At 39.1% G+C, this 23,203-nt stretch overlaps 1 protein-coding gene and 1 long non-coding RNA gene across 2 annotated transcripts in view; both read left to right on the top strand.

Moving 5' to 3' along the window:
* The window catches only part of kcnd1 (potassium voltage-gated channel, Shal-related subfamily, member 1), an 81,134-nt gene that overhangs the window by 42,309 nt on the left and 15,622 nt on the right, over positions 1–23,203 (top strand). The gene's annotated exons all lie outside the window — the stretch shown is intronic.
* Positions 18,927–22,036, top strand: LOC146551272 (uncharacterized). The gene is made up of 4 exons (XR_014890138.1): positions 18,927–19,716; positions 20,075–20,227; positions 20,593–20,683; positions 21,287–22,036. It is a non-coding gene; the product is annotated as an uncharacterized LOC146551272 (long non-coding RNA).

The following is a 23,203-nucleotide window of genomic DNA, read 5'->3' on the forward strand; positions in this document are numbered from 1 at the left end:
ATGTTAGGATGTCTCTGAGAAATGAATGTGAGTAAATGCAGTGTTCTCTGAGTGTGTGAGTGCTTCTATTTTACAGGGTTATAAATACACAGAGCTATAGTAGGGACTGACTTGCTATTAAAAACAGGAAAGTCTCCAGTTCCAAGGTGAAATCCTGTATTTTGTTTTTTGTTTTTTCACCCAGCTGCTGCTGGTCCATTATTATAGAGGGTAACGTGTGCCTGTTCAGAGGGTTTAGCATTGCTAAAAACCAACCTTATCCAAAACTTAGACTGCTTTAAAAAAACCCTGATGTTCATATGTCCTCAGTAAAAACTTTAAAATCAATTCAGAAGAACAGAGGAAATTAAATCTGAGCTCTGAATATACCTGTCGACCTCTGCCGCCCTCCCATCATCCTTGCGTCTCCCCCACAGCCTCCAATAAAGCTCGCAGCTATGCCGGTCGTCTGAGGGTCAAAGCTTGTTTCCCTCAGCACAGATTTCACATTAAGCTGATTTACAGACACTGAAGCTACAGTGGGAAGTGTTGGAAGAGAAATAAAGAAGAGCACAGGAAGAGAAGACAAGGATGATATTTAAGCCGTTTAGTGTGATATGAACTATGGATGGCCACTGATATTAGAAAGTGACTAATGACTTTGACAAAGTAAAGCCGTGACACAGTTCAGGAATAATATAATCTTTTCCTGCTTTAATCATTTATCACCTGGAGTATCATATTGATTCTGTGTTCTGCACTGCTGACTTTATAAACTCTTGTTCAGTGCTAGAAAGCTAGTTGGGCTTTTTTAGGTGATTAGATTTAGGTTATTCTATCCTTCAAATTGTTCAAGAACAATTTTAGAAGGTTCTTGGTGTCCTTGATAAATTAAAAGACTTCTTTGATGCTATGTGGATCTTGATGCACAACTTTAAAGATGTTCCAGGGTTGTTTACGGGGGTCTTGAGGAACCCCTGTATGTAATTTAGGGGGTTTGAGGCTTCTGGAACCTCTTATGAGATATTTTAGATTTGTTCTAGACACTCCTGGTGATAATCCAGAAATCCTTAGTGTGAATCCACTAGACCTTAATGCCTTGATATTCCTGTAATCCTTACAGTCATTGATTCCTTAAAATGATTTTGGATTTTTAAGTGATTAATATTCTTCTAGGCCACTTTCCATTTTTTTTTTTTCACATTTTTCAAATGTCCTTGCTAAAGTTCTAGATATTCTCAGGGAAGGTTTGTTTTGTGGGGGTTCCAAGTCTGTGGTGTTATAGCTGCTTGGAGTTCCATGTTCTTTACGAAGTTACAATAATCCCTGTTACACAAGGAATTATGGAGGTTAGAGAAAATCTTGAAGAAGTTGCAGAGGAGGTGGTGTCATAAATGGTCAAGAGATTCTTTTTCCTGTTTTTTTTTTTTAGTGGACTTTTAAAAATCGCTTTAAGATGTTGGGATGATTTAATTTATTTAAAAGACGGCCAATGGAACAGTGTCTGTGAAGGGTCTACTCCCAGTTACACCTTGTTCCATGTGACCTTAACAGCTCACAGGAGGGCAAGGTGGGTCAACAACTCTTAGGAGCACCACCAAGGTGAGTTGTCTTCAACGTGAGCACTTAAGATTTCCAGCGCATGTGACAGGCTTCAGGCAGTCTTGAACTTGAACATTTTTGAAGTTGTTCCGGAAGTAGTTCAATTGAAGGCTCTCCCAACAGAGTTCCAGGTGCTCTGAGCTTTCATGAAGATCTTCCAGGGCCTTGATCAGTTCCAGAAGTCGTCATATATAATTAAAATGTGTTGAAGGCCTCTTACAGTTACTTTAAAGATGGCTGGAATATCTGGAAGGGATCGTCCTGTCAAAGCATCCTGCAGGTTTGAAACAGGCTTGAGGAGGTTTGACCAAGTTTCTGACCGATGACAAGATGTAAGATGAGTGTAAAATGTTTCTGTTTACATACAGAGTCAACTCTTCAGTGAAACCGGTGAACGCTTCAACAGATATCTGGCAGCCAGTCAGAGAGCAACATCGTCTTTGTCAAAGCAAACACAATGCTCATGCACACGGCAGTTTATTTATCAATGTGTCATCATTCCTTCTTTCATTCTTTCTTTCTCTTTCCTTAGCTTTGCACTTCCCTCTTCCTCTCTCTTCGTGTACAGCTTATCTAAAACATTTAAAACATCATGTGATATTCAAATCACGTGTCTGTGTGTGTGTGTGAGCGAGAGAGAGGGAGAGACAGAGAGAGAGGTAAAAATAAACATGGAAATGTAGATTATGCAAAATGAACAAATAAAGCACATTAGAGACGCTCTGAAACAACGTGAGCTTCTTCTCAGCAACAAACACCGATGAGTTCATAACAAGGAGAGGAGTATGCAGGGGGAGGAGGAGGAGGGTAGGTGGGAGAAGGGAGAGAGCGTGGGAGATGTAAATACAGGAGAAAATGAGAGGGCAGAAAATAGGAAGAACGAGGCGTAGAAACAAAGAGAGAGAGGGAGATGTAGAAAGAAAGCAAATGATTTTGTTCTCCTCTGAACTGACGTAAAGCTCCCTGAGGTCAAAAGAAATGCCCACAGAGAACGGTATATTTGTTTTAATCTTAAATAATTGGTTTATTTGAAGTGCCCTTTGCTGTGTGGAAGCTGGCGTGGTCACTCTGTTTATATGAGAAACCTCCTCATTAGTAAAAATAAGTTATGTGTCATACAAAAGCAGCTCGCAGAATTATTTTTTAAAACTTGAAAACTACAAATATGTGAAATTAGAAGTTTAGAAGTGCTGCATGCGCCTTTAAAAACAGCAAAGCAATAGAGCATCGCTGGTTAATTTGCCAGCACTAGCATAAACTGCCTTTAGAGGACAACCCACAGAGGTGTGTCCATCAGCACTGTGGATTTAGTCACTTCACAGATCCATGCACATAGATCATCAGCGCAATCATACATGATAAAGCACAGTTTTGGTAAATAAATGTGAGAATATATGTGCATGCCTGAGTTTGTGTGATTTTCATTGTACAAGAATAGTTGTTTATTAAAAGAAAAGACAAAACAAAATCAGGAAAATATATATTCATTAGTTTGTTTATGTCTTTTTGTAGGTTCACGTCCTTCTTCATGTTTGCCTTTGTTGGCTAATTGTCTTTAGGTTTTACTTTGAAGGCTCATGTGTTGAAATACGTACTTCCTGCCTTTGTTCTTTGACCCTGCTTTTCCAGTTGCCTTCATTGTTTCCACCTGTGAATTGGTCCCATCTGTTTCTTTTGACCATCACCCTCTTGTCTCTCGCTTATCTTGTATTTTCTTCAGTCTTTTTATTAATTTCTTGATCGCCCTGTATTCCTAACTTTTGGACCTGTTCTGATATAATTTCTGTTTTTGTTTGTTTCATTGTTTGTTCTTTTAAATAGTTCATTGGTTTGTGTAACCTGTCTGACTCTAACGTCTGCATTTGGGGCCTTAAACCCAACATGACTGAACATCTTAAATAAGATTCACAAACTTGTTTTACTTTTTAATTTAAACATTGTTTTAAATTAAAAGATATTTTCCATTTTGTGATGAAGATTTTTATTGTGTGGATTTTGCTTTGTGGATGGCTAAAAAGGCTTTAATTTAATTTATTGTTTATTAAGTTTATTGTTGTGTTTTCATGTGATGTACATCGTTTTTTTATTTACTTTATGTCTTCTCTTTCAGCTCAGCCTTGCATGATTATTTATTATATTATTATATTATTATTTTATTATAAACCTGCAGCTGAGAACAAAAAGTAAAACAGCTTGTCAATATTTTATACATTATAAACATTTAAACTTCAACACAGCACCTGAAGCTGAATAACTTATACCAGAACATGAAGCGGTTCCTGGTTGTTCACCTGATGAGTAATGGTTGCTTTCATGGTTTATTTGATATTTTATGTACCATTTGTCCAAAAGTGAGGACACAGAAACTGTCAGCATGTCTGTTATTTTGGGAGAGTTTTAGTTGGTTTTATTTTCAGTGTCTAGAGTCTAATAATAGCGCTCTACAGCTCACTGCTCACTGCCACATCGATTCTCAGGTTATATTTATATTTCAGCTCTAAAATCTCCCAGTGGATTAAAGACTAATCAATAGAGGATCATACCATTATCTTGCCAGCACACTGAGGCAAATCTGGGTCATAACAGAACTCCATAGGTGCTATTTTTCTTTTTATTATGCCAGGGAGTGTTTGATACCCAGATAAGGCCTTTAGTCACGTCGATGCAGAGAATTAGGGATGTTCCTGAACTTTTTGGCAGCAGATATGCTGACGCGCAGTGACGTTATTGTCAGGACTTCCTAGGGTCCATTATAATGTCTAATGTTTTATTCACATCTAGATGTTTCATTCGCACAGCTCTTACCTCCTGTCTGTGTGCTGACTCGTCAGCCGTGCTGACACCAACAATCAGAGCAGTGTCGTCAGCAAACATGATGATGGTGCATTCATCTGAGTTGCATTTGGCAGGCATGTTTGGAAGCAGGTCAAACAACTATTACTGTTTTTGTCAGCAGTAAATAGGTCAAGAAGTCTAAGTCCAGTGCTAAAACAGAGGCCTAACGAGGATACCACTCAAACACCAAGCAACAACCAGTCAGGGCTTCCTCCTTTGTGTGGGAGTCTACATTATGTACACACCTGAATGAAATGGCCTACTCTAAAGGTATTGGCCTTTTCTGATCCATCATTTAATCGTAGTTACCTTCTAAAAATGCTCAACACATCACAGACATCAACCATGTGGAAGGTCAGAAAACGGCTGTCTGTGGGGAAAAAGTAAGAAGATTGCTCCTGATCATCACTTTCCCTGCAGGTAGAAAAGAGTCATTACTATGAAAATAAAACTTTAAAACCTTAAGTAACATTATTGAAGTCTTATCTAAAATGTCGTAAGCCCTGCATGTATCCAACAGTCAGAATATTTTCTCTGACAGTCTATTCTCTGTTTGAGCTCATCATTTGTGACAGCTGTGATTCTTGGCTGTTGGACAGATCTCTGTGCCTTCCATGCTTCCCTCTGTTTAGTTTTAGTCCCCATGTCTCAATGTTCATTGTCTTTTGAGTACTTACTATTTTACTACTTCGTTTTCTTTTGCATCATATTTGATCTTGCTTTGTGTCTGCTTCACCCTGATTAGTTTCACTTGGGTTTGGCTCCACCTGTGTCTCTTTCTTACCTGTGTTTACCTGTATTTTTTGTTGTTGCTTTCTATTCAGACTTTGCCTTTCTTAGGGATTTCATAACAGTAAAAAAAGGCTTGCTTTTTGTTATTTAAACCTGCTCTTGGAACGTCCCTCCTGTACATTCTGGCCTATCCTCGTTTCCCCTTGACCCCCACATTTAAAGATTGGAAAAACACTTGCTAGACTAGCAAAATTAAGGTTACAGGCAACTTATAATGTACCCCTCTCTTTAAAATATAAAGTTTCTCTTATCAGCTGTCCATTTGCTTTTCCCTCTTCCCCACAACATTCAAGCCCAGCTGGTAACTTTTCAAAATTGAACACACATCTAATTTTTTTCAAATATACTCCAAACATAAGATTAGATGCATTAAGTCATGCACAACTTTTTCACTTGTGCCTCAGCACAGTAACTTCCATCCTCATCAATCTCTGAGTCACATGGACATTTTCTACATTAGTGTGGCTGCAGAATCACAGCAGAATGGATCGCTGTGGCTTTTGGACTCACTTCCTGTTTTCATGGTTTCATTTAACTGTTGCAACTTTCCCAAACCAAGCCACATCTGCAGAGCTGTCAGACCAGATAATGGTTTTTCATTCTTTCTAATTGAAGATGCATTACGTTGCACTGTTGATGGAGGGCAATTAGAGCAGCTCGTTGTATCTATTAATATGAAGCAGATGTTGGTCATTGCTTAAAGGGCTAAACAAAGTTGTAACAAAGCACAAGTCATATTCAAGAATCCTCATAAAAACAATGCGTTCACTTGTTCCGAGGCAACACATGGTTTTTAGGTGATGAGTGGAGCTTTTGGGACAGGGTTACGCTGGACCTGATATCATATCTGGTTTATGATGAATCACTCTGAGGTCTTTATTGTGACATGGTCTGGTGGGCTGAAAGAGGAGGAAGCTGACGTCTCTGTCAGGGTTCGTTTCCTGATGAAATAAATAAGACGCCATGACGTCAGCGAGCGGACCACGTGAGCAGAGCTCGTTTTGCTCGTAAAACGTGTCCAGAATGTCTCTGATGTCCCTGTACAGTAGAGTTTGATTCACTTTGATCTGGATGTTGGAAGTCTAAGCTTCAGATAACAACACAACCACTCTGATGCTGAAAATAGACTTTCCGTCTTATTTTTGGGATTTCTTTGATTGTAGCTCACCCGTCGTCGGGCATCACGTGTCTGTCTGTTTATTATTTGCTTCCTTTCTCTCACAACAATCTTCCCATTTTTTCAGTTGGGTGCATTTAACATTTGTTTTATCAAAGGCTCAGTTTTAAAAACTTGAGATCAATTGCAGTAAGGTATTGATGCAATTGAATCTAAATTATTAATAATGAATGTAACAGACAGCAGGAGGGGATGAAGGAGGCAGTCAGATTCACAAAGGAGGGACTTTGCAATATAAAAATTCTCCCCTGTCAGTCCTGTAGTTGGGTGTATACTACTGATGGATTGACATTTTTCTAAGTTGTCACCTTCTGTTTAAAGCAATCAGACTGCTTTGACAAAACCTTGTTTGTCCATCATACTCCATGAGGTAAAACTATGGGTTTTATAACAGATCTCTGCTGGCTTGGATGAGAACTGTAATAATGTCACAAAAGGCTATCAGAAGGTAATGTAAAGCCAAAACATTTGCATTAAAGATTATATCTTCATGGTTCTGTAACGTCGGTCTGGCGAGGAAGGAGCGGCTAGCGTGTGGTGTGGGGGTTAGCCGAACAACCTGAAGCCAGTCGGTTAAATCCAATGACAGACTTTTATTCGCTGTCAGCAACATTACACCTTATAAGCCAGGTCTCCACGGCTGTACTCGTCCGTGCATACATGTGTGGACATTGGTATTGCCGGCGCCAGCTTGTCACAACAGTAAGGTTTCTTTTGAGATAAAAGAACATGAGCAGCATGGAATGGCTGCCGCTAACGACACACACCCACTAGGAGACTCCCAAAGCTATTAGGGCAACCCCCCCTAGTGGTGCTATAACCCAAAAGGGTTGTTACAGTTTCCGGGGACTCAAAGCTCTTGTCCATACCTGTATTTAAAGGTGTTTACCTGAATCTAAGTGTGACAGCAGCTTTCAGCCATATCTTAGGGTTTCAGACAAGGATGCTATCTTTGCAAAAGATGGTTTCATGCAAAAACTGAAAGAGGAAAAGGTGAGATTTAAAAAGAGTAAAGGAATGCATGGAAATAAAAAACAAGAGCTTAAATGACAGAGAAAGGAACGTGAGAGAGAGGGGATGGAGAGGCAGGATTTCAGTTTGCTTAAAGAGCTGGATCTCTTTCACCAGAGGAGGAGAAAACATGGAACAACCATCCCTCCTCCTGCAACTTTCATCATCACTCTATCAATTAAACATGGCCGTGGATTACACTGGAGGAGGAGAGGAGAAAGAAAGGGAGCAGACAGAAGGAGAGCACAGGATTTAGGAAAAGGAGGAGAGGTGATGGAGGAAGGAAGGGAAAGATGAGGATGGAAAGAGGAGGAGAGCAGAGAGGCTTTTAGCAGCCTGATGTAACCCAGAATAGAAGTTTTCAGAGAGGAAAAACAAACTGAGCTGGTGATCAAACTTGTCCGGTCGATACCGGTGTCCTTGTGAAGAACAATTCAAACAGTTTGGAGGCAGAAGAGGACACTCACGGGGAGCCATACAGGAAGCTCAAACCCCCAAATTTCACCCTTTTTCCCACCGCTTTTCACTGCAGTTGTGTGAAGCATAGATGGTAAAATATTGAGTGTTCCTAGAAGCTGCATTAACTCATTTGTTTGGTCAGGTAGTTTCATCGCATGCAAAAGTTAATTTTCACAGAGAGCTGATAAAATGCAGGAAATGGAAAAGGCTCATTTTAGCTGTAATTATTAATGCAGCGATGACACAAATGCTCGGGACTGGATTAAAATCCCTGAAATGAAAACCTTATCCAAATGGTGTTTACGTCTCTTGTTACGGTGTAACATCAGCACTCTGGCAGTTTCTCTGCTGCTGTCAGTCAAACACACACAGACGCACACAGTCAGTTGAGACCAACTTCTGATCTTCAGACCAGTTTTCTGCCTTTCAATAACAAAACTGTTGAACAAAATCATACTTTAAAGAGTTGTTGTCACCTCTGCACAACCCCACCTCCTTAAAAGGTGTAAATGAACACAAAAATTATATCTGCAAATTTGACAGCAGACATTTAAATAATGTAACGTCAATTTTGCCTGCTCGTCATGGCACATAATGGCCTGGGTGTATTTGAATATTTCATTCGATCACAATAAAAAAAAAACATCACTTCTTCTGTACGCTGATGTAAACTTGCATTTAACGTCACGTTGTTACTCAGGTTGAGTCCTGATGAGCGCGTCATGTGTGCAGCAGATGGCTGTATGAAGACATCTGTAATAACAGCTCCTCCTGGAAGACGAGGGAACCGTCGGTAACCCTGTTGGACTACGCTAAAGTCTGAGCTCTTGGGTCACAGAAGAGCTTTTAAACATTGGAAAGTTGCCACATTTAATATGAATATTCATAACTACCATATTGCTGTATCAGTTTACATTCTGCTTTAGATTGCATGAAAACCATTGTATAAATAAGAAGTCTGATGTGGATCAGCAGTGCTGCCAAAAATGTATTAACATATTGTTTGGATTTACATATGTAAATCCAAACAATATCCAAACATCATTATTTACAAATTTGTGAAAAAAATAACCGTGCCAACATCTGTCTTGTTTGGTGTCATATTAAACCATAAAAGTACAGCAAAGCTGACGCCAACAGTTAATTACAAGCACATCTGGAAGTGTTTTTATTTAGTGCGTATTTGGATTGTTTGACTGTTCAAAAAGGTTTATTTGTTACATCATAAATGAACAAATTCAAATATCTCAGAGTGTCGGGCCGGTAATCGAAATCACATATATCTATTACAGATAACTGGGAAACCACACATCCTGTATTTCATTTTATATAGAATATAACTTAAAATAATTGATCCTCTGTATAACTAAGGTCAACTATAGAGTAACGACTGGTTTCTGGTCATCATCTTACAATTATGCTCTTTGAGACAAGTTTCCTGACCCGGCGCCATATGAACACAATTGAATTGCCTGCTCGTGAGTAATAACACCGATGCGTATCGCAAAGGTCTCTGGAGGCTTAACGGTGCATTTTTGCCCTGAGGCGCCTCTGGAGGTTGTTCCGGCCATGAAGGCGATGGAGGATTTGCTGTAACTCTTTCTACTCTGAGTTGGATCTTGTTGTTGTGCGGTTGTTGGTTGTTTGCACTGAGGGGATTTTGTTGAATGTTCAGCAGATTCTTTTCTTCTCTTCTGGTATTAAAAGGTCTTTTTGTGTACACACTCATGCCTTCAGCTGTTTTTCTCACTGTCCCATTTTTTTCTAAGGTTTTATAGAAAACCCACTGGCACCTGTATTCTGGGTTGTTGGTGCAACATTTGCATGAAGGTCTTTTCAGCCAGTGAGAAAAGTTGATAAAAAAGGAATTTTTGTGACACAGACAAAGATGCAAACATAAGAAGCATTGCTGTAAGTCATGGAGTCACTGCAGGAGAGGATGATTGTGGTTCTGTTTTTTTTTTTTCTTATAAAATGTTCAAAATATACAAAAAGAAAATCTGGCATCATGTTTAAGGATCTGTGATTTCAGGTCACATTGACTGCTCTCCGTGAAGAACCTGTGAAAACATTTTAGGTATGAAAGACGTTCCAACTTCCAAAAATGATAATGAAAATGTCCCAAAGCTTCCACTTAAGAGCAGCTGTTCTAAAAGTGGTTCTAATTTAAAGCTTTTGGACCACGTAAACACATCAAAGTGCGATTATTTCAAGTGCTGAGTTAGTGATGAACATATTCCACGTTTGTGATGACTGAAAGAAAAGCAGTCGAGCGCCACTCCTCTGTGTGCCCGTACGCTGTTTAAAAATCAAAAGAAAAGAGCTTAAATATCCAATCATATTAAGCTGAGTTTGAGTGGATACATTTCAACCTTCTTCTTTTTCTTTACGTTTTGTTTTTTTTATAAATGCAAAAAGTTGGAAGATGTACAAGCTCGAAGGCTTTTCCCCATTTTGAAATAATAGTAAAATACAAATATTAAGAAATACATTTTTAAAAGTCCTTAAATTTTCATTTCAGCTCTTCTCTCCTTCTTCCATTGTATCTGATCGGGTGGCTCTCCCTACAATTTGATTGTCCTTCCTGCTCTTCTCACTAAACGAATTATCATTGGCTGTCTGCCCCTCTATTAGATTGTGATTGGCTGGCTCCCCTATTACAGGTGGGAGATAAGGATCGGTCTCTGTGTTCCATTGGCTGACTCGGCATTATTGGATTTCTATCTGCTCCAATTGGGAAGCAGCATTTGCTTGTCTTTTAGTCCTTATGGCTGGGAATCAGTTTTTAGATTTCGAGTGACTCTCCAACCTTCCCAGTGTTTTCCATCTTTCCTCGCCAGCCTCCCCCTCTCGGCTTGTGTCTGTCTGGTCTTTGGTATCGTGGCTCGGTGCAGGATGACATAATTCTGGCCATGAAATATTTAACATACTGAGAGAGCAGCTCAGAATATTTGGGCTGACCCGTGCCTCCCGAGACACTCCCCTTTTGTAAAACCGTTATTTATGACGACGACTGGCTCCAACTCCAGCTGCAGGGTCACTACAGTCAGATATCTGAATGAGACCGTTTTGCTCCGCTGGATTCAGACAGCTTTCATTTTCTCCTTTTTCACATGTATACACTGTAAAAGAGAAAAAACCTTCAGATTTCAGTGAAACCAGCTACAGTAAAGTGTAATTTCTTATCATTAGGCTTTGAGTTTGTCCAACCCTGATTTTTCACTCTTAGATTTCTTTAAAATAATGTTTCATTTTTTGGCACAATACATTTTTCTAACTTTAAATGCTATGAGAGTTTCTGAGGCACAACAGCTGTCATTTTTATTAATGTTGCATCTTTTACAGGGTCTCTCAGTATTTTCCATGTTAACCACTGTTCAGACCAATAAATAAATAAAGGTATAAACGATTCAGTGTTTAGCTTCTCCTGCAGATTTCTTTTCATGTGCAGTGTGGAGGACACTTAGCCTGTAGGCACTGCTGGGTTTATAAATAACTCCCGTTTTACAGAAAATATGATTAAAAGGTTGAGTAAGTAAATAGTAAGGTCTGTATGTGACTGCACATGCTTGAGATTTACAGATTCAGTATATGCTGTTTTTCCTCCTCTCCTCTCTCACACTTTGTTCATCTTGACCTTCTCGCCTTCTTCTTTCTCTTTCTCTTCACCCTTCTCTTGACTGTCCTCACTCAACCTCCTCTTTCCTCCCTCCTTTCTTCCCTCCTTTGCTTCCTCCTCCTTCCATCTCCCTCCTCTGGCTTCGTGTCAAGCTACCACTCGATGTGTTGTCCTCCTCCTGCTGCAGGACGGAGACTTGGCTCCAGCAGCTCTAGATAATGACCCAGGAGAAAGACGGGGGAGGGCGGGAAGAAGAGAGAAATGGGAGATGGCAAGAGAGATGGAGGAGAGAACAGAAAGGGTACGAGAGAGGGAAAGAAATAAAGGAAATGTGTGGAGAAAGGAGGGAGCGATGCACGGAGAGACAATATAAACTTTCTAATGCCTCTCTCGACATGCCAGCTACAAGCCCTCTAATGCTGCCATCCATTATTTAATATTGGATGGCACACACACACACACACACACACACACACACACAGAGTCTTAGTTGGTTTAATCACCCCACTCTGCAGCCACAACCTTCTACATTATAAAGAGCAACTTTACTCTGAGCTGAATAGCTTCGTTTTACTGACCTCTGCTGGTTGAGCATCCATCGCGGTCTGAGTGAGTTCATGGTGAGCACCTTTGGCTGAGCGGTAACTAAAAATGTTGTTTAGCAGAAATCCAGGTAAACTGAACGTCAGCTCAGATCTGGATGAGATCTGGCTAATTTCAGATCATTTGCTTTACTAACCTGTGGTGAAGTGTAACTAAATGCTGCTTTGGCTGCAGTTAAAGTCCAGCTAAACTTCAGCTAAGCTATGACTGATGTGCGACTTTAGTCTTGCCAGGCTCAGCTTTGGTCAAGCTCCAGCTCAGCAGTGCTCCAGCTCACTTTGTTTCACTTGTTCAGAGCTTTTGTTCATCTTTTTCAGCAAACTGAACACATTAGCAGCCTGAGATACAGCGAACGGCACTGTGCTGTTTCCATGTGGTAATTCTATTTTCATCACATGATTTGCAACTCATTTTCTGACCAGCACAAACATGTGAAATGACTCTTTACCATCAAAAATATTGATACAGTCACTCAAGAAAACATGGAAATTAAAATTTTCTATCTAATTAATGTTTTATTTCATGTGTTAAAGGATGCACATGCTCTCCGTCTGTCAGAGGCACGTTGAACATCCCGGTACACATGCCATTACACAAATGCTATTTGAATGAATAAGACGGCATTCATATTCATTCATTTCCTTAATTCGTTCAGACTGAAAAACATTTAAAAAAATCAGCTGTAGCTTTAAAGCTGCTAACATGCTACAGCTACTGTACAATAACTGTACAGTTTCCATCTTCATGGAAATTGTGGAAATGATAGAATATCAGACTCTACACTGTGTGTGTGTGTGTGTGTGCATGCAGTAATACTCTTTGGGTCAGTGAATAAGATAAACCATTAAAGTCATGTTTTTGTCTGAATGAGTTAAATATAAATCAGGCTTCATTGTGAGTCTGTGCCTTTGCACTCTGAGCACTATGTGAGTATGTACTCTATAATCCGTATACAATGTGTCTATACATTATAGAGGAGGTGGCTCATAGGTTGACCATGCTTTATGTTTGAGATTATTTTCTGCTGAATGGCTGTGGGCCTTCGGGCCACTCTGGGTAATGTAGTTGGTTGACCTTTTGATCTTCTTTTCTTCTTCTTCATCTTTAGATCCACCATAGATCCATCCAGAGCTCTACGCCATATTTTTATAGATCTGCTTAAAAAGTACCTTAATTTATAAATAAGAAAAACAGGCCTGACTGGGGAACAAAAAATCTTCCACCTAATCAAACAGCCTCAGACACACTGAAGTTATTGAACCTTGATGCAAAAAAACAAAACAAAAAACTGATGCAAGAGAAAGAAAGTACAAGAACGCTGCATCGATTTTAATCATAGTGGGGAAAGTCTACCTCTGGCTGCAGGTTGTGTTTACTAATAGATAATACCTGGCTCTGATACAGGATGGAAAGAAATCTTAAATAAACACACACTCAAGTATTGGGCCATGCTTCTTAATCTTTGAATTCAGGTGTTTTCAGTCGTATTGTCACAAGTGTATAAAATCACACACCTGGCCACGCAGTCTACTTTTACAATCATTTGGGAAAGAATAGGATGTGCTAAAGATGCGCAAATCAGTCACTTTGTGAAACGTCTCTCCTGTTAGATGTTCCACAGTCAAATATAAGCAATGTTATTGCCACACTGAAGTCTTTAGAAACCACTCTGTCACATTCTGCAGCCGCATTTCAGAGCAGTGGAGCTGATGGTGTAAATCTCACCAACAGTCTGCTGAATCAGTAACTGCAGACTGCCTGTGGCATTAACATCAGCACAAAGCTGTGCACCAGGAGCTTCAAGGCTTAGGTTTCCATGGCCGAGCAGCTTCTGCAGGCGCAGTGTTTAAGTGGCCCAGTACTTTAAATCCATCTGTTTTCTTACAGTTTACAGTCTTTGCAAAGAATAAAGCGAGGAGCTGCTGGCATGATGTTTCCAGAAGGATGGTGTTTGATACCACCAAAACATCCAAACAGAAACCATGTGGATAAATGAGGAAACAGGCGACATGTTCAAGTGGGAATCAGCGAGATTCGTAATTATAAATCATTTCCTGATTACATTTCATTGTAAAGGCTGTGGGCTGAGGACGCTGATGAGACTGTTTTAAGCCTTAATTTAAAACTTGAATTGATTTCTGTGACACAAAAATAAAAGATATGAACATATTTAATGTAACTTTAGCTGCACATAAGTGCGACAGCTTTGTTTTATCTTTCAGACAAGTTGGTTCCATGTTTATTGGATCTGTTTCACCATGGTATGCCTCCATTCAACACACACTCCCTCAAACCAACAGGCAGCCGCATCAAAGCTAATTTATGGTCCATTAAAGGGGCACTGCGTGTAATGTTTGGCTCTGGACGGAGGGCCACTGCAGATTTACTGCTGCCGTCTGGTAGTAAAAACTCACAAACACAAGGAGGACGCTTTACAGCTACGAGAGAGAAATGGAGCGTGTGCGTGTTTGTTGGTATTAAAAGAGGAAAAGCTAAATATGTCTCATAATTTAGGTCCAGCAGTAAACAGCAAACGCACTATAATAACAGAAAGCAAATGAGCCATGATTGCATGACATTTATCAGACATTGCTGTTGCTGTGCCAATCTTTGCTGTATAAAAACGTTTCATACTTTATATTTGATTAGCTATAAGTCTGAAGACAAAGAAAACAGCGATCAGCAAAAACTGACGTGACAATCTTTCAACGAATATCCACAGAGTATTCAGTATATTGAATATTCAGCCTAGACTCTCTCAGCACAAAGACTGAAAACGATATTTAGGAGTATTAAAGAATATTTCAGTTTTAGTGGAAATGCAAAAAACTAATTCAAAAATCACCGGCTGCTATAAAAGGTAGAAGATAGATTGAAAAGACAGCATCAGTCATTTTTTATTAAAAATGAAATCATTGTCAATCTGTAATTTCTTTTATATTTCACATTCACAGAGCTGAGATTTATTACTAAAAATAATAAAAAAAGATTTTAAAGTTTCAACCCAGAATATATTTAATTCAAGTTTATTTATTTAGCTCCAAGAGCATTATTGCTGCTTTATATTGTAAGGTAGACTCACAATAATACATACAGAGAAAAACCCAACAATCAAGCACTTTGGCGACAGTGGGAAGGAAAACCTCCCTTTTAACAGGAAGAAACCTCCAGCAGAACCAGGCTCAGGGAGGGGCGGGGCCATTTGCTGTGATTGGTTGGGGTGAGAAAAGGAAGACAGGATAAAGACATGCTGTGGAAGAGAGACAGAGGTTACTACAGTCCCCATGATGCAGTCCTACAGGAGGCTAAGTCTACCTGCTATTTGGTTTGTGGGATACACCTGCATGTAGTGGATGTCAGTAATACTAACAGACAGGTATCTGCTTGAACCCAGAAAAGAAAAAGTTAAGCTCTATCTCTGTTGTCTCAAGCCCTTCTATCCAAAAACAGGAAAAAGGTCATGAACATTTGGGGTTAGCTGGCTTGATGAGTGATGTGCTGAATATTAGTTTCACAGCTGCTTAACTGATTTAAAGCGTTTGTATCATCCTCTTGTTACACCTGAAAATCCATTTGTGCTGCCGCCTGTAATACTGCAGCTTATAAATGTTGTTTTTCTGTATACGGCTGCGCTCACCATTTGAAAAAAAAAAAAAATCATTTTACAAGTTTTAATGAGAATTTTGAAGCATCTGTGATAAGATGGCTATTAGAAGTTGGTTTGAATTGGATTTTTTCTGTAAATCCATACAAATCGCCAATGAAATCTAATTTAGTTTTCAACATTTGCGAGGAAATGTAAATTTGTTGTTGAACTGATTAAATTGCAGCACCCGCGGGGGGAAAAATGACTTGGCTGTTAGGGCACCTCTAATGATGGTAGCACCTGATGAATGTGCAGGCTCTTTCTTCCTTCTTCAACAATTGCATGAATCACAGGGTCCATAAAGTGCAGGCTAATGAGGCTGCTGTTCCAGCTGTACGGAGTTAAACAGCTGGCAGATGCTCCGGTCGGCCGTCTGCCCGTCACAGAGCGGTTCATTTCCATTTACATTCATTTGCATTCTGAGCTGTACTCACACGGCTGGCAGCAGCTCGTTGCCTGTTTTCCCATCTTGTTCTACAGCATCAGGAGTTGTAGGAAGTTGGCAAGTTTATGACTTCGCCCTTCATCAGTATTTTGGGTTAAAGTCCTGAACTATGCTGCTGTCTGAAAATGAGATTTCTGAGATGTTTTCTTTCTGCTCTGATGTTTTCTCCTGTGAAAATTTTGTGCCAGCACCACAGAAACAAAGCCAATAGGAGGTTATTTAGGAGCATACTAATATCCTGATGGTGACACTGCCACAGTCATAAAGACTTAGAGTCTACATTTGGAAGGGAACTGGCCTGGCATAAATCTACCACAGTGCACGAGCTCCAGAAAGGGAAGACTCACAACTTGTTTTTGTTTACTTAGCTTTAACATGTTGGTTAGATGTAGGCAGTAGGGTTTAGTCACTGTGTTGGTCTATGACGTTTGATCTTATAGTATCTGTGTGTCCTTGACCATGTGTGCTGTGCTGTTACGTCTGTGTTTTAGTCTTTTGCAGTTTCATGTGTCTGTATTTGTCTGTTTCCTTCACTGCTGTAGTTCTTTGTTACCTTTTATTAGATGTTACCTGTCGCTTTACTTCCACCTCCTTGCCTGCCTGTGTTTCATGTCAGCGTTTGTCCTCGTGTCCTCCATATGTTCCTCTTTGCATTTCCACTGTTGAGATCAAGACAAGCCTAGAGATGAAAACGAGATGAAATATAGTAAAATTTAAATATTAGTTTTGGGTATCGGACCCTAGGCTGTATATTTTTCTGTAAATTGCACACTTTTGACACATACATATGCTTTAAAATGTCATTAAATTGTAGTTTGTGCTTATTTTACAAACCTTGAAGTAAAAATTATGTAAAAACTTGAGAAATGATGAAGGAGGGAGGATCCAGATACAGGCCTCTCCGATGTTCAGGCTGAGTTCAGTTAGAGATCCGGCACAGATTCATCCTGGCTGTTTGGCCGCAGTCTGACGTCTCCGTCGATTCTTCTGAGTGCTTTTTGCCAACAATTACAGATGACTTCTGTTCCTCTCTGCCCTCTGTTATCTCCATTGATCTGCTCCCAGCTGCCAATATGTCTCCCGGCTGAGGACACTGGAGGTTCAGTAAAACTGACCTGCGTGCCGTCAGCACGCCCTCGGCTCCCGGCGAATTACAGTCAGTGATGCACTCTCCTCAGCCAGGAGTCCAGTGAATTTAAGAATAAGCACAGAGCTGGGTGAAAGATGCATCTTAACAATTAACTGCATATCACTTAGCTAAAGTCATTTAGCTTTGGAGAGTGGAAAGTCGAGCAGCGAGAGGGCCTAAAAGATCCATATTAGTTGTTTCAGAAGTGTCTCACTCTGTCTTTGTGCTTTATGTGAGTGACACGGTGGGATGCAGGTCTGAGCTGATGTTTGGAAGTGTGGAAATTCTGGTTTCAAAAAGCAGAGGATCAGGTTTGGTGAGCGTGTTCTGGCTCATTTTAGGAGAAATAATATACTTCCAGCTTCTCAAACATGGCTTTTAGCACACGGTGTTTGTCTTTCAGTACCACTGCATAATGTTTAGCTTTCAGAGTCCAGGTCATTTGAAATCAAGGCCTCGAACTAACCGCAGAGTAAACCGATTAATAGAGAAAAAAAGGAAATCAGCAAACACACACTGATACCACCGAAGATCTGTCTTTAACACCTCGATACAGAAATTTTGATCCAGTGAGAGAGCAGATAAGGAACCTGGGATTTTCTCGATGATTAAACTTCAGGATGTTCTGGCTCCATGCGGACCATCTCTGCACTTTATACCAGGAGGTAAAGTGTAGGGTATATGGACTATAAAGAAAAGCTATGAAGGAATGAGGGGAAAATGCAAATCATTCTGTGCAGTCTGTCAGTCAGCTGAATGCACTTCAGTACATGTGGAATTAGATTTAGAAAACAGGATTTATGCCAAGAATGAGAAGCAATTCATTATGAAACTCATCTTCAGGAGGAGCAACTGCACAGCTTTAAAATTAGCTTTAAAGTTTTGAAAAATAATAAAATGGCTTGTAAGATTTGAGCAGCACACAGCAGACAAGGTCGCGGCCTTATTTTGAGAAGGACGGATATATAATGCAGCAGGTACACGAGCAGAGAGCTGCAGTTCATTACCTACATATCTGATTTACTGTACAACCTGTGCTGATTTGCATATGTGTAATATAAAGAGTTAAATCCACAGTGAGACAGACACCAGTTAAAAAAAACGGGAATGTGTTCTTACAAATTAATCATTTAATCAGCTGGAAAGAAATAATTTCTTTGAGTAATAATGATTGGTACACAGTTCACTGAGGACTTAATTATAATAACAACTTTATGAGAGATTTTACGTCTCTCTGGAGAAACTTTCTAAAATAAGGTTTTTGATGCTAAAAGAAGTACAAATAAACACTACAGCAGCATTTCAAAGTTATTGTGTGATAATGTTTCATTTCAGATCCTAATACAAAGTACAGGTAGGTTAGGAAGCAAAAAGGAAACGTTAACGAAACGTGGTGCAGTTTTTTTTTAAGATTTCCCATAAAATAAACTAAGCTAAAAAAAAAAAATAAGTGTAATTTTAAATGGATATATATGAATATTCATCTGACTCAGAGCCATTTACAGATCACTGACTCCTACTCAGAGACTGCATATGAAACAATTACATAACTTCTGAATCCAAAAGTGGAAACCTGTCCAAACTTTCAAAAAGTAGTCCTGCTGTAAAGACGTTTTGAAAAATGACCTTTGGCTCCTTTGATCCACACTGAAAAAAAGGGACTGGCCATCTCTTGGATTTATGTAAGCATCTTGCATGTATTTAACACAATTGCCTCATGTTTTAAAGTTAAATGTAACTATATAGTGTAAAAACTACATGATATGCAGAAAGGGTGTATTAAATTGTTCATATCATGTTCAGGTGAAGTAAGTCAATAAGATAGCAACGTTAAATCTCGTGAAACCACGCGTGATTTCATCTCGCGGGCTTTGGATCGTGGTTTAAAAAAGGCATCCATCTCAGTCAAGTCGAGCAGCCAACTCTACGTTTTTGGTATGTCTTGATTTTTTGAATTAATATTTACCATATTTCAGCCAAATGTAGTTAAACGTCTAGAGTGTCGCCATGTAACATGCTAAAAAAGAGCCGTTAGCTTATTTGCTGTTTTATCTGTTGTCAAAGAATTGGCGCTTTTTCATTTGAATTTGTCTTTGGCACAAGAGCCGTAATATCACATTAAACCTAATTACGAGGCACTCATAACATAATTTGGTTTTCTGTGTGAATAGATTTGCCAACTGACTCTTCAGTTACATTGTGTATTTACTGCACCGTGGTGTTAGTGAGATTTTGGACATTGAACAGCTTTAGCTAATATCATCAGCGGCATTATGCTAGCTTACATCCCTACCCCTCCTGGCCTCACCTGCTGTCCTTTTGTTTTTGTTTTTGTTTTTTTTGCTGCACATTGAGAGACGACCTCTATTCTGCATTTCACCAGGAGTCAGCTGATGGATTGTGGGTTCAAGGTGTTATGGTAAGAAAGTATATTCTATTTTCGTTTCTGTAACTTAATTATAATGGGTTTTTTATAATTATTAGGTGCATGCATACTCACCCTATTAATACAACTGAGAAATCCAAAATCTGCCATAGGTTTAACTTATACCTGTATGTATTGCCAGAAAGGTGATTACTGGACTCGCATTAATGCACACTTGAACTGAAATGAGGTTGTAACTTGTGGGTTGTTGGGTTGCAAATCAGAAACAAACATCTTTGGATTTTTTTTAATCCCATAAGATCTGGAAACACAGTTTTTATTCAACAAAACATTACTGATTAACCAAGCACAGTGCCTGCTGTTATTTCAAAATAATTTTATGTCATTTCAGATAAAATGCAGCATTCCAGTGCATCCCAACCATGCCTTTACAGTCAAGGTTTCTGACGGAGCTGAGTTTCTCTCTGACAGTCTGCTGAAAGTGTTTGCAAAGTGATCGGGGGAACAGGGCACAAAGCTAAAGGATGTAGCTGCCATTATGACAGTAAGAACTTTAAAATTCTTTAACTACAAAGTGTATATGTATTGCATTAGGTCAGTAAAATTTTTATGCTACATCCATTGAAACAGTCAACTATTACCTGTGAGTAATGATTCCACTAAAAGGATGCCATAATTTTCGTCATGCATTTACTGGCCCACTGAGAAAAATTTATCTTTTTGTTAAAAATAAATGTTCTGGAAACTATATATCCATAAAGTTGATGTCAAACAGGAACTTTTGATATTGCTTTGTAGATGCTGGTGTTGCATGTTGACTGGTTTAAAAAGTCAAGAGTTTTTGTCTGGGATCATTTTCTTCTGTGCTACTGAAAAGTTCACAAATCTCTGTTTTCTTTGTTATAATAGTCAAGGATGACATTAATGCTCGGAGTCCCTCATCAAAGTGCTCCGCATCTGTGTGAAAGACAATTGCAACATCTTGGTGCAGGAGTTCATGGTGAGTGTTTTATGAGTAGATTGTGGATTTGCAACCTTTAAAAATGCATTTAGTTATCCACTTGATCCTCATTGGACTGGTTAGGACCAGTAGTCCTCTTTAATAATTTGAAGTTCACATGAGGCCTGGTAGTGAACTCGGCCGCCGGCCCTTGAGGCCCCACCCCCACCCCTGTATTAGGGGTCACATCAGTGTGAAAAAACTTTAAATTTGTCATTCTAATGACCAAAGGAAAATCCCACCAGTATTTACATTAGCTTTTGTTTGAAAAAAAAAAAAAAAAGACCAACTGACCAACAGCTAACCAAATTGTGGGGCTGAAAGTCTAAATTCTAACATCTTCTGAGTGACATAGCCTGGATTTCTGATGGGCCGGTGTCTTTCTAACAAAAACTAATGTAAAGCATTTGAAATTATTATGTTTTTCACCCTCTCTTAGAAACTCTGTTAGACCATGAATGGCAGCATGGCAGGCCACTCTTTGGCTATAGCTATTTACTATGTTGCTTGCATTGGTTTAAATTACTCTAACATTAGAACTGGTAGATTCAAAAGAGATGAGTTTAAAAAGGAATCTTAAAGAAATGTTTTGTGTTTAACCAGGACTTGACTGAGGCCACTGCACAGATTGAGAAAACCACAATGAACATCTGTCTCCAGAGATGCGCCAGGCAATGACTTTTCTGATGTTGTTCTTCAAGATCTGGATAACGTGACCTTTGCAGTAGCCATGCTGTTTGGACCTTTTTTATTCCTTCAACATGAGTTACCCATCACAACTCTGCTACACTTTTGAGGTGATTCAATGGGTGGTAATGGAGTTGGATGCAACTCAGCTCTCAAGAAAAGCTCACAACTAAGACAAAACTGCTCCTGCAACGAAGCTCACTGTTATGCATGTGAGGTGACCAGCTCTAGGTGAGAGGACATTTAAATCTCACACTTGTTCTGCTGCATTTTTGAAGCTCAATTCCAGGAACGGATCGCAGGGTTCATTTTTATATACTCTGCAACTGCCATGAGGACGAGCTGTTTTTTGTTGTTGTTTGTTTTTCCTTTTGCTCTGTACAAGTTCTGTTTGTCTGTTTGGCAGCATTTTTAAATTTCTCTTTGTATTTTTTCTTTCTTTTACTAGTGAAGAGATGTAGCGTGAACAGTTATACAGTCTAAATATCCCATATGGGTCGTGTGAAATGGTATTTTCAGTTTCATTCAGTTGAAGTAAAGAACGTTGAATATTTCTAAGTGTGCTGTTTTGAACCAAGATGTCACAGTATGATCAGTGCTGTAATTTTTGACAGTCACTGTATCAATGTTATTTTTGCGTCTCTTGAATAAAGTTTTTGACCTGCAAGTGCTAATTTCTTTAGTTATTGGGGTAAAATGGGTAATGTTAATAGGAAGGTGTTTGCCAATTCAGTAACCTAATTTAATGTTAATGGAAACTAACATTACCTCAAATTGTTTAGTTATAATTGTTGTTTAACTGAATCTTGATGTCAGAGGCCTTAAATAGAATGTTTTGTATTGTTCTTTCCCAACATTTTTCAAAAGAAACAGTCTAATTTCTTTGCTGTGATTGATTCCAGAGAACACGGAAGAACTGACATTATTTAACTGTTGATTTATATAGATTCAGTAGAGGAGTAATGTCAGTTTAATTCTTTACCTACTGCAGTGAAATTAGACATGTTGTTTTGAAAGGTTACTGGTGGATGCCAGCAACCATCTTGGAAGAGAACAATACAATCTGTTATAAGGCCTCCATTTGAAAATTGTGTATTTGATACTAGAATATAATAGCAAAATGTAATTTGAAGATAACATGTAGTATTTAAGTGACCAAGTAGTATTGGGTAAAAGTTATTGAATCGTGTTGGGATAACGTGAGAAAATTGTGAAGGATTAAAATATTCCAAGAGCTCAAATTACTTCATCAAAACATGTTTAAGTCACATTTTATCAACACAAATTGCACAGGTTTATTGAACATGAATAAATTGTGTTAATTTAACTCAATTGTTTAAGTTGCTGCCAAAGCAAAACATCTGTGTGCAACAAATGTCCACCATTGAATTAAGTAAATCCAACAACATATTTTTTTCAGTGCACTTTTCCTGATGAGTTTATGGTTTCATCTGCCCATTTCAAGCCTTATTAAATATAACATGATGTTCATTTTTCCAATATGATTCCCTTTAAAGTCAAAAAGCACAACAGAGCCAAGTATGCTTTATACTACCTTGTGATTAACCAACGGCTGTCATATGAGCACGCCGCGGCCCGTGATTTCTCAGGCTTATCTCTGCTTTAATAAAGCTAAGAAAACTTTTCAAAAATGAGACTTTGGATGCATCATCCAACGGCACTTCTTAAACCGGAGGACCGATTGCTGATCATATCTCTCTGAATATTTACTTAAAGAAACAAAGTAAACAGGTGGAGCTGAGCATCAATCAGCTTCTAGCTGTTGACTGGTTTGTATAGTAAACTGTTGACTGGTGCAGCTGCAGGTTTCTC

Source organism: Mchenga conophoros, linkage group LG20 (assembly GCF_057382185.1).
Source record: "Mchenga conophoros isolate Kocher_MC1m ecotype Shallow Benthic linkage group LG20, M_conophoros_male_GT1.1, whole genome shotgun sequence".
Lineage (NCBI taxonomy): Eukaryota > Metazoa > Chordata > Actinopteri > Cichliformes > Cichlidae > Mchenga > Mchenga conophoros.